The sequence below is a fragment of the Lepidochelys kempii genome, chromosome 20 (assembly GCF_965140285.1).
Source record: "Lepidochelys kempii isolate rLepKem1 chromosome 20, rLepKem1.hap1, whole genome shotgun sequence".
In the NCBI taxonomy this organism is placed as follows: Eukaryota; Metazoa; Chordata; order Testudines; family Cheloniidae; genus Lepidochelys; species Lepidochelys kempii.
Window position 1 is genome coordinate 25,886,440 of NC_136399.1, and position 9,686 is coordinate 25,896,125.

At 63.9% G+C, this 9,686-nt stretch overlaps 1 pseudogene across 1 annotated transcript; it reads left to right on the forward strand.

The window, feature by feature from the left end:
• The first annotated feature begins 3,959 nt into the window (after positions 1-3,959).
• On the forward strand, positions 3,960-8,836 carry LOC140900867 (serine/threonine-protein phosphatase PP1-alpha catalytic subunit-like; annotated as a pseudogene). Its single transcript, XR_013634849.1, has 7 exons — positions 3,960-4,007; positions 4,931-5,044; positions 5,287-5,511; positions 6,145-6,249; positions 7,364-7,587; positions 7,936-8,070; positions 8,419-8,836. The product of XR_013634849.1 is annotated as a serine/threonine-protein phosphatase PP1-alpha catalytic subunit-like (transcript).
• Positions 8,837-9,686: the final 850 nt, after the last annotated feature.

Genomic DNA, 9,686 nt, shown 5'->3' on the forward strand with positions numbered 1-9,686 from the left:
GCGGATACAGACTCACACGGCTGCTCCTCTGGAACCCAGCTCTATGTATCTTTGAGCTGCAATAACAAATCCTTTTAAGTACCAAACTTCTCCCAAAAGCCATTTCTCTCCGGCCAAAGGATGGGAAAGAAATTGGAACCAAAGGGTGTGGCAAGTGGTTTTAAAAAGAAAGAACTAAGAAGGGAAACATTCCTAATTTATACCAAATCTATAGATTAATATACGCCGAGAAAAGAATGACAGATCTACGTTACTTTACCGCCCGGTATTTAGGGCCTCGGCGGACGCAGACAGCCGGACGCAGAGGGCAGGGCTGGCTGCAGCGTTCACAGACCCGCCGGGTGTTTAGCTTCCACATTTATGCTCTGCCTTGGTATGAGCCAGTCAGACTTTTAGGGTGATGTCTTATTTTCCCCTCCCCTGCCCCCTCCACCCCCACATTTGGGGCTTGGTTCAAAGCCGCGGTACAAATCTGTGTCTTTTTTTTTTTTAAGCTTCCGTTTGCTGTCTGACCCACCCCACCCCCCAGCCATGTTTATTGAACATTTTATAATCCCCCCACCCCCCGCCCGCGCACGCTGGGGCAGTATCCTGGGGAGGGGGGCGGTGAGCTCAGCACTCAGTTTATACCTGGGGGGGCTGTTTAGTCGCACATACAAAGAGGTGTATTCGCTGATGTCAGTATTACGTTAATCCCATTTATAACCTGTTAAAAATAAAGCTCTTGGAAAAACGATGCCCTGGTTCTGGTCTGTTAAACATCAGGGCGGTTAGAGGGCTGGGGCGTGCTGCGGGCTGAGCTGAGACCCAAGGTCTGGTCCCAGCTCTGCCACTGCCCTGCTGGGTGACCTACAGTGAGTCACTTGTCCCTCCATGCCTCAGTTTCCCCTCCCTATCTTTGTCTGGTTAGACTGTAAGCTCTTTAGGGCAAGGACTGTCTCAGCGTGTCACTGCAGGGCCCGGCATGACAAGGGGTCTGGGCAGCACCCGATGCAACGGGCCCTGATCTCGGCTGGGATCTGGGCAGCACCCGATGCAACGGGCCCTGATCTCGGCTGGGATCTGGGCAGCGCCCGATGCAACGGGGCCCTGATCTCGGCTGGGGCCTGGGCAGCGCCCGACGCAACGGGGCCCTGGTCTCAGCTGGGGTCTGGGCAGCGCCCGACGCAACGGGGCCCTGGTCTCAGCTGGGGTCTGGGCAGCGCCCGGCACGACAGGGCCCTGATCTCAGGTGGGGGTTTGTGCAGCGCCTGGCACGACGGGGCCCTGATCTTGGGTGGAGGTTTGTGCAGCACCTGGCACACTGTGTGTGTGTGTGGGGGGGGCAATCTCAGTCTATCTCTAATTGCTACCATAATGTAACTAATATTAATGGGGCCAGCTAGCTGTGAAATCGCATCCTCACCTGGGGAGCGTTATTGTCCAGCCAGCACTCGGATTTTAAGCTCTCATCTCAAATCCCTGCATGGCCCGTCAGCGCAAAGGAATTGCCAGACTCCAGGGGCCCATCTACCCCGGTATCTGGCCTCTGACAGCCACCAGCTGCTGCAGAGGAAGGTGCCAGACGCCCCCTATTGGCCAGGGACTGAAATAAAGTCAGTGCATCGGTGCAGGGAGCCGAGCATCATCGGGCTGGTCTGGGTGACACCAGCCCGGGGGCATGTGTCACTAATACAACCCAGCTCTGTCCCCCCGTCCCGCCCCGGGGGCTGCAGCACGCGCTGGCCTTGGGCTCAGGCTGGCACGCGTCTCCCTGGTCCAGGCAGAGGGGCTGGTGCCCGGCTCCCTGCACAGCCCCAGCCTGGGCCGGAAAAGCCCCAGCACCCGCCCTTGCTCTGCCAGCACAAGCCATCAGCAGCTGCTAACGCCTGGTCCTGGCAGCCCGGGAGCCGCTGTCCACACACAGGCCTTGGGAGTTCACCTGGCCCGGCTTGAGCCAGGCGCGCCCCGGGCAGAAACGTGGCAGGCTCCGGCCTTGGTCTCATTCCCACCCCCACCCCTGTTCTCCTGCTCCCCCCCCCACCAATGCCCCTCACGCTTGACCAACTGCCCCCCAGCTAGCCCAGGCCAACCCCCCCACCCCCCCAGCAAACATGGCACCTTGCAACCCCTCATGGCAGGCAGCGCCTGACCCGCCATTCAGCCAGGGCAGCGCGAAGCCGATTGCATTAATGCTCCGACACTAAACCCCCGAGCCGGGCTTTGAACCCTCCGGGCCTCCCCCTGCAGAGCTGCCATGGGGGGGGGACGGGACACTCAACTTGGACTCTCTCATCGCGCGGCAGCTGGAAGGTGCGGGGGGCCCTGGAGGCACGGGGGGGGGCCCTAGCATGGGGGGGCCGGGACGGGAGGAGACCGAGTGGGGGCGATTGAGGGCGTGGGGCGGTGCTGGGGGGTTTGTCCAGTTGGATCCCACCCCCTACCCACAAAGCACAGGCTGAGCTGGGCTGGGAGGGGGGCGGGGAGCCCCGGGGCGCTGTGGCTGGAATGGCCCGGGCCCTGCACCCCCCATATTCCCCAGGGTCTGTCTCCCTGGGCCCCTCATCCCCTCCCCTCCAGGGTCTGCCCCGCCCAGGGTCCCTCACCCCCATCTTCCCTAGGATCTGCCCCACCGAAAACGCCACAGTCCCATCTCCCAGGGTCTGCCCCGCTCAGGGCTCTTCCCCCACATCTTTGATTCCAGCCCAGAGCCCCACACCTCCATTCCCCCGCCCCGGGCCCAGCTCCTCCCACCCCATGTGTACTGTGGGGAGGAATCCATGGGGGGCTGGTTTCTCGTGTGTCTATCCTGGGGGGGGGTGACTTTGCGAAGCTCTTGTCTCCAAGCCTGCCCCCCCCCAGCACGGCTCAGGGGGCTTCGTAAGGAATCTCCCCACATTGCCCCCAAGGAGCCCTCCCCGTGCTCCGTTCCCTTGTTCCCACCTCAGGGTGCCCAATCCCCTTGGGTCATGCTCTGTGCTGGGGCCGTTCCCAGTGGGGCAGTGCCCAGGTGGCAGGGCCGGGCACCCGCCCCTTGCCAACCCCTCAGTCCAGCGCGCTCCCCGCGGGCGCTGCAAACTGGTCTCCTCTTTGCTGCCATTTCCCTTTGCAGCCGACCGGGCTGAGGCGGGGGCTGGGGGGGGGAGGAGGGCTGAGGCCAGGGGGAGTGTGGCCCCCACCCCACTCCCTGCAGCGCCCCCTGCCGGCAGAGGCTGGAATAACTGGGAGCTCCCCCCAGCCAGCGCCCCCACCCCGCCCCCTGCAGTGCCCCCTGCTGGCGGAGGCTGGAATAGCCGGGAACTCCCCCCCCAGCCAGCGCCCCCACCCCGCCCCCTGCCGGCAGAGGCTGGAATAGCCAGGAACTCCCCCCCCAGCCAGCGCCCCCACCCCGCTCCCTGCAGCGCCCCCTGCCGGCGGAGGCTGGAATAGCCAGGAACTCCCCCCCCAGCCAGCGCCCCCACCCCGCTCCCTCCAGCGCCCCCTGCCGGCAGAGGCTGGAATAGCCGGGAACTTCCCCCCCCAGCCAGCGCCCCCACCCCGCTCCCTGCAGCGCCCCCTGCCGGCGGAGGCTGGAATAGCCGGGAACTCCCACCCCCCAGCCAGCGCCCCCACCCCGCTCCCTCCAGCGCCCCCTGCCGGCAGAGGCTGGAATAGCCGGGAACTTCCCCCCCCAGCCAGCGCCCCCACCCCGCTCCCTGCAGCGCCCCCTGCCGGCGGAGGCTGGAACAGCCGGGAGCCCGCCCCCAGCCAGCGCCCCCGCTCCTCCCGCTCCCTCCCAGCGCTTCCCGCCCCCTAACAGCTGTTTGGCGGGGCTTAGGAGCTTCCCGGGGGGGGGGGGGGGAGGCGGAGAAGGGACGCGGCAGGGGCGGGCACTTGCGGGAACAGGAGGGGCGGGGTGAGGGCGGTGCAGGTGCAGGGCAGAGGTGAAGTCGGCGCCTATGAGTCCAGGTCCCCCCCCTTCCCCCCCCCGCAGAGCTGCCATGTCGGAGGGCGAGAAACTCAGCTTGGACTCCGGCGGCTGCTGGAAGGTGCGGGGGGGGAGCCCTGGAGGGGGCGGGAGGGGAGGAGTCTGAGTGGGGGCGATCAAGGGCGTGGGGGTACTGGGGGGTATGTCCGGGTGGATCCTACCCCCCCCCCCCCCCAGATGCACAGGCTGGGCTGTGGCGGGGCCGGCCGCGGGCCGGGCGCTCCGGGAAGTTCCCTGTTGACTTTGTGGGGTCCCTTGTTTTCGCTCGGGTCTCCCCGCCTGCAGAGCTCCTGGGCGGGGGTCGGGGCTGACCCTACCGGGGGGGGGGTCCCAGTGCGAACTCTGTTCTCCCCGTGCTGCTACCAAACGGGCGGGGGAGATTAGCTGTTACTTCCCTGCACCCCTATAATACTAGGGGTGTTGCGGGGGGTGACCCTAGCTACGCTTTCTGGGGCTGGACCCGGGGCTGGAGCAGTTGCTGAGCGGCAGATTATCTGATCTCGCATCCCCATGCATCACACAGGCAAAGCAGATGCATCAGTCCTGTGTGTCATATGGGGAAACTGAGGCACGGGGGAAGGGCGTGGCCCAAGGTTACGGAACCTTCAGAGCTGGGGAAAGAACCCAGGTGCCCGGCCTCACAGTCCGGTATCAGCTGCTAGGCCACCCTGCCTCTTAAAGCGTGTGTATTCTGCCTCCTGCAGTGTTGGAAAGGACTCAAGTGTGCCCAGGAGCCAGGGGGCTGGGGAATGGGATACAGGACCTGTCCCTCGAGTGGGCCCCAGCTCTGATCCTGCCCTTTGGCCGGGGGCAGAGGGGTGGTACCCAGGCCCGTCCAGAAGAGCCGCCGGCAGTTCAGCCCCGTTGCCCCTTGGACCATCCCAGCTGGAGCTGGGGCCTTGCCCTGAGCTGTGGGTGGGTCTGTGAGCAGTGTGGGGGCTATGACCCTGGCCCGGCAGAGACGCCCGCTGTGCCATGTTGCAGTGCAAGGCTCCCGGCCCGGCAAGAACGTGCATTTGCCGGAGCATGAGGTCCGGGACCTCTGCCACAAGTCGCGGGGGATCTTCCTGAGCCAGCCCGTCCTGCTGGAGATCTGCGGTGAGTGGGCCAGGTCGGGGGGTGGGGACCCTTCCTCCCAGCGGCCATGGGGGGATTCCCTGCACCCCTTGTTCACTCTGCAGGGGTTCACTGGCTGGGGCTGGGCCGGGTGGGCAGGCCAGGGGTGGATCCGTGGCTCCCTTGCTGGCCCTTTCCAGCGGTGGGAGGGATCCCTGGCCTTGGGGGGGAGGCGGGTTAGGCCTGGCTCTGGCAGCTGCTCCCCCACCTCCCGCCCTCCCCAGGCGACATCCATGGGCAGTTCTGCCGCCTGCTGCGGCTCTTCGAGTACGGGGGCTTCCCGCCTGAGAGCGACTACCTCCGCCTGGGCGACTACGCGGACCGGGGCAAGCAGTCGCTGGAGACCACCTGCCTCCTGCTGGCCTACAAGTACCCCGAGAACTTCTTCCTGCTGCGCGGCAGCCACGAGCGCCCCAGCATCTATGGCTTCTACGGCTTCTACGATGAGTGAGAGTGTGGCCCCCCCCAGCGCCCGGCCCCCCGAGTCCCCCCCACCCTGCTCCCCTCACCCCTACCACGAGCGCCCCAGCATCTACGGCTTCTACGATGAGTGTGAGTGTGGGCCCCCCCCGCCAGCGCCCGGCCCCCCGAGTCCCCCCCACCCTGCTCTCCTCACCCCTACCACGAGTGCCCCAGCATCTACGGCTTCTACGATGAGTGAGAGTGTGGGCCCCCCCAGCACCCGGCCCCCCGAGTCCTCCCCACCCTGCTCCCCTCACCCCTACCACGAGTGCCCCAGCATCAACGGCTTCTACGATGAGTGTGCCTGGATTACTCCATCCCCTCCACCTCCCCACATCTATACTCTTGTACCCCCTCTGCCCTGACCACCATATCCCCTACACCCCCAACCGTGAGTGCACCAGTGTCCATGGCAGAGGGCAGCCTCTGCCCCACATGCCGTGTGCTGATCCTGGGGTCCGGCGGAGGAGGGCCCTGTGTGAAGTCGCTGCACGGTTCACGTGGCTCCCTGTATGGCCTGGGTCTCTCCCAGCAGGCCAGGGCCCAGCCTGGGCGGGGGCCCCGCTCCCGTGGGTCTCCCTCAGTGGCTGGGCCCCCGTGCCCCCGATTGTCCCCCACGGGCAAGAGGCACCGTAACATCAAGCTGTGGAAGACGTTCACCGACTGCTTCAACTGCCTGCCCATCGCTGCGGCTGTGGACGAGAAAATCTTCTGCTGCCATGGAGGTGCGGGAGGGGCCGCAGGGTGTGGGGGGCAGTGCCCTGTGCCCCTGCCCCCCGGCAGGGAGGGAGTCAGCCCAGCGGGGTGTTGCAGGAATGTGGGCTTCGTCCAGTGGAGGGCGCTGCGGGGGAAGGTGGAGGGCGCTAGGCCCCACGGGCGTTGTCATGGGGGTGGGATGGGGGGGTGCTGGGGCAGGGCTAATGGATGCTGGGGGAGGGGCTGCAAGGCAGATATTGGGGAGGGCAGGGAGTTGCTATCGGGGCTCTGTATGGTGGGATAATTAAAATGTAAGCCCCTTCGTTTTCAGTTTTAAATGATTTTTACTGGAAAATCCCCAGGTTTTACACAAAGGACTGTTCAGTTTTTCTGATTTTCGCCCTACTTTTGTGTCATTCAGAGGTATATAAAGAACGTGTTTGATTAGGAAAGTACAAAGCATCACATGGGCGAAAGGTGTCACGATAAGACGTGCGTCTGGGCGCCTACCCAAAGCTGCCGGTTGAACTAAGGCTGCGTATCGGCCTCGAAGATGCACGCCAGAAACGGGCACGCTCGGGGGTGCGCACGCATCTGACCTGCCACATCCGCGTTTCAAGCCGTTAGCAGGTAACAGTGCGAGGATCTGACCCACTGAAACGGGGAGCCAGGGAACATCTGTCGGAATACGTTTCCGACACAAGGAAGTATTCCGAAGTTTTCAGACACCGAAAGAGGAGAAGAGGCTGAAGGTGGGTGCGGCCCCATTATCAACCGTCACTATTTATAGGCTAAAGGGTCTAAGTCCACACCAGTAGCCTGTCTGTTCAAACGAAAACTTTTCCATTTGGGGGTTAGCGCTCAAACCGCATTGGTTAATGCTGTGACTTCCAGTCATCTGCTGGATCCTCCCCGCCCCGTCCTTCCGGCCGCCAAGATAAATCCAATATTTACCCAGAAGAAATGAATTTTTGCTCTGATTTTCACCTGGGTTTGTTGTGGTGGTAATAAACACTGATAAATTCCTGGGGAAAATTAAATAAAATAAAAACTGAAAACGAAGGGCCCTATTAACATGCTGCCACAGTGGGTGGGGCTCCTGTGAGGGGCAGAATCTAACACCCATCTCCCCCCTCCCCTCAGGGCTCCCGCCAGACCTGCAGTCGATGGAGCAGATCCGCAGGATCATGCGCCCCACAGACGTGCCGGACCAGGGCCTGCTGTGCGACCTCCTCTGGTCGGACCCCGAGAAGGATGTCCAGGGCTGGGGCGAGAACGATCGTGGCGTCTCCTTCACCTTTGGCCCTGACGTGGTCACCAAGTTCCTGCACAAACACAACCTGGACTTTATCTGTCGGGCACACCAGGTGCCAGCCGGGGGGGCTGTCGGCGGGGATTGAGGGGCATCAGAAGGGCTGGGACAGCTGGGGGTCGTCATGGAAGAGCATCGGCATGGCAGGAGATCGGCAGAGCTGCGTGGGGTGCTCTGCTGGCGGGGGTTCCCCTGGCTGGGGTACAGGACCCTGCTGGCTGGGGGTGGTTTGCATTGTTCGGATCAGTCTGTTCCCTGCCCCTGTGTCCCATGTGGGTGACAGAGAGGGGTTAGTCTGTGGTGCCAGGCTGTGCCTGTTTGGGGGGCAGGCAGAGCTGGGGGCAGGGAGTGGGGTGCTGGGGGTGGGCAGGGCCAGACACGCCCTCCTGTCTCCCTGCCCCAGGTGGTGGAGGATGGTTACGAGTTCTTTGCCAAGCGCCAGTTGGTGACGCTCTTCTCAGCCCCCAACTACTGCGGCGAGTTTGACAGCGCGGGCGCCATGATGAGTGTGGACGAGACGCTGATGTGCTCCTTCCAGGTGAGCCCCCGGCCGGGGGGTGTCACTCCTCGGCTGGGGTAACAGTGAGTGCAGGAGGAAACCTCCTGCAGAGGACAACCCCCCTTCCAGTAACAGTCCAGATGGGGAAGGGTCTGGGTCTTAGAGGAGCTGTGGGGACCCCAAGTCTGGGCTCTGTGGCACTGAGGCGTGTGTGGGGGGGTGTCCCCATGGCAGCCACTTCTTCAGGTAGGGGGTGGGGCTCCAATTTCAAGAGCAGTAGATCCCCTGGGCTGTGGGGCCTGGCAGGGGCCCTGGTCCAGTACCTGTGACAGCTCTTGGGGGGCTGAGCCCCCCTTCCCTGCATCCAACCTGCCTCTCCTCCTGCAGATCCTGAAACCGGCTGACAAGACTAAGGGCAAGTACGGGCAGTTCAGGGGCCTGAACCCCGGCAGACGCCCTGTCACACCCCCGCACAACTCGGCCAAGGCCAAGAAGTAACGGGCTGCTCCCCCTGCCCTGCCCCATGGACGGGGGGTGCCCCCCTCACTGCCGTGCCCCCGGCTCTCTGGCTCTGCGGTACTGTGCTCACCCGCCCTGCCTGCCTGGGGCAGAGCTGAATTGTTACTTTTAAACTCCTGGAGTTCGAGACCAAAAATCCTGCTCTGGGGCGAGGGGGCCAGGGAGGGCTCTTGATTTTGGGAGCATGAGTTTAATCTTTTTGGATCAAGTCTGTTTTGCCAGTTGAGCCCCCATACCTGCCCCCCACGCTCAGAGGATTCCTTCTCGAATAAATATTTACCAGAAATTCTTACCCGTGGCAGGGAGAAGGGGGCTGGGGGGCTGTGCAGGGAATACCCCGTCCTGCCCCATGCTCAGGCTCTAATGCCCCTGGGAGTGGAGCATGGAATCTCCCCTCTGCTCCCACGGCCAATGCCATGGGGGGCTCCTGCCTGACCTGTGAGCGGGGGCCTCGCCCTGGGTGGTGCCTTCCGGGCCCCAGCACCTCCTGACATGCCCCCGGGGCGGAGTGCTGACGTGCAGCCACTTCTGGGGAGAGCCATGCTGCCCCTCACTGCGGGTCAGGGGGTGTTACGGTGGGGCCATGAACTCCGCTGGGATCTACCTTGCTGGTGCGAGGGAGGAGAGCAGGGGGCCACAGCCCCTGCAGGGACCTTGATGGCTCCAGGACCCAAGGGGTCCCTGCCCGGAAGCGGGTGTTGAGGGCGTCAGAGGACACTGAGCCCAGACTGGCAAAGTGAGGGTCGCTGTCGCAGAGGGTCTCGGGGTATCACAGCCATTACAATGGGGCAGGGGGTGTTGCATTGCTGGGGGGGGGAAGCTTGGGCCTGCTCTTCCTGCCCCCCATGTGGGCTGATACGAGCCAGGAGCGGGACCCACCTCCCGCTCTGCCTAGCAGGGTGGCCTGGGGACGTCCGGTTACTGGGCCCCAGGGCTGGGTGGGATCCTGCTCCGGGGGCAGTCAGAGAGTTACCGCGGGCCGCAGCCGCTCAGCTCCATAACCAGTCCCCTCTCGGCCGGAAGCAGGGCTCTGCCAGCTTCCAGCAATTCGCCCTGAGTGAGGACAGTCCCTGCAGGGCAAGCTGGGGGAGACAGATACACCCCCAGCCCCCGCCGCAATCCCATCAGCCCTGCAA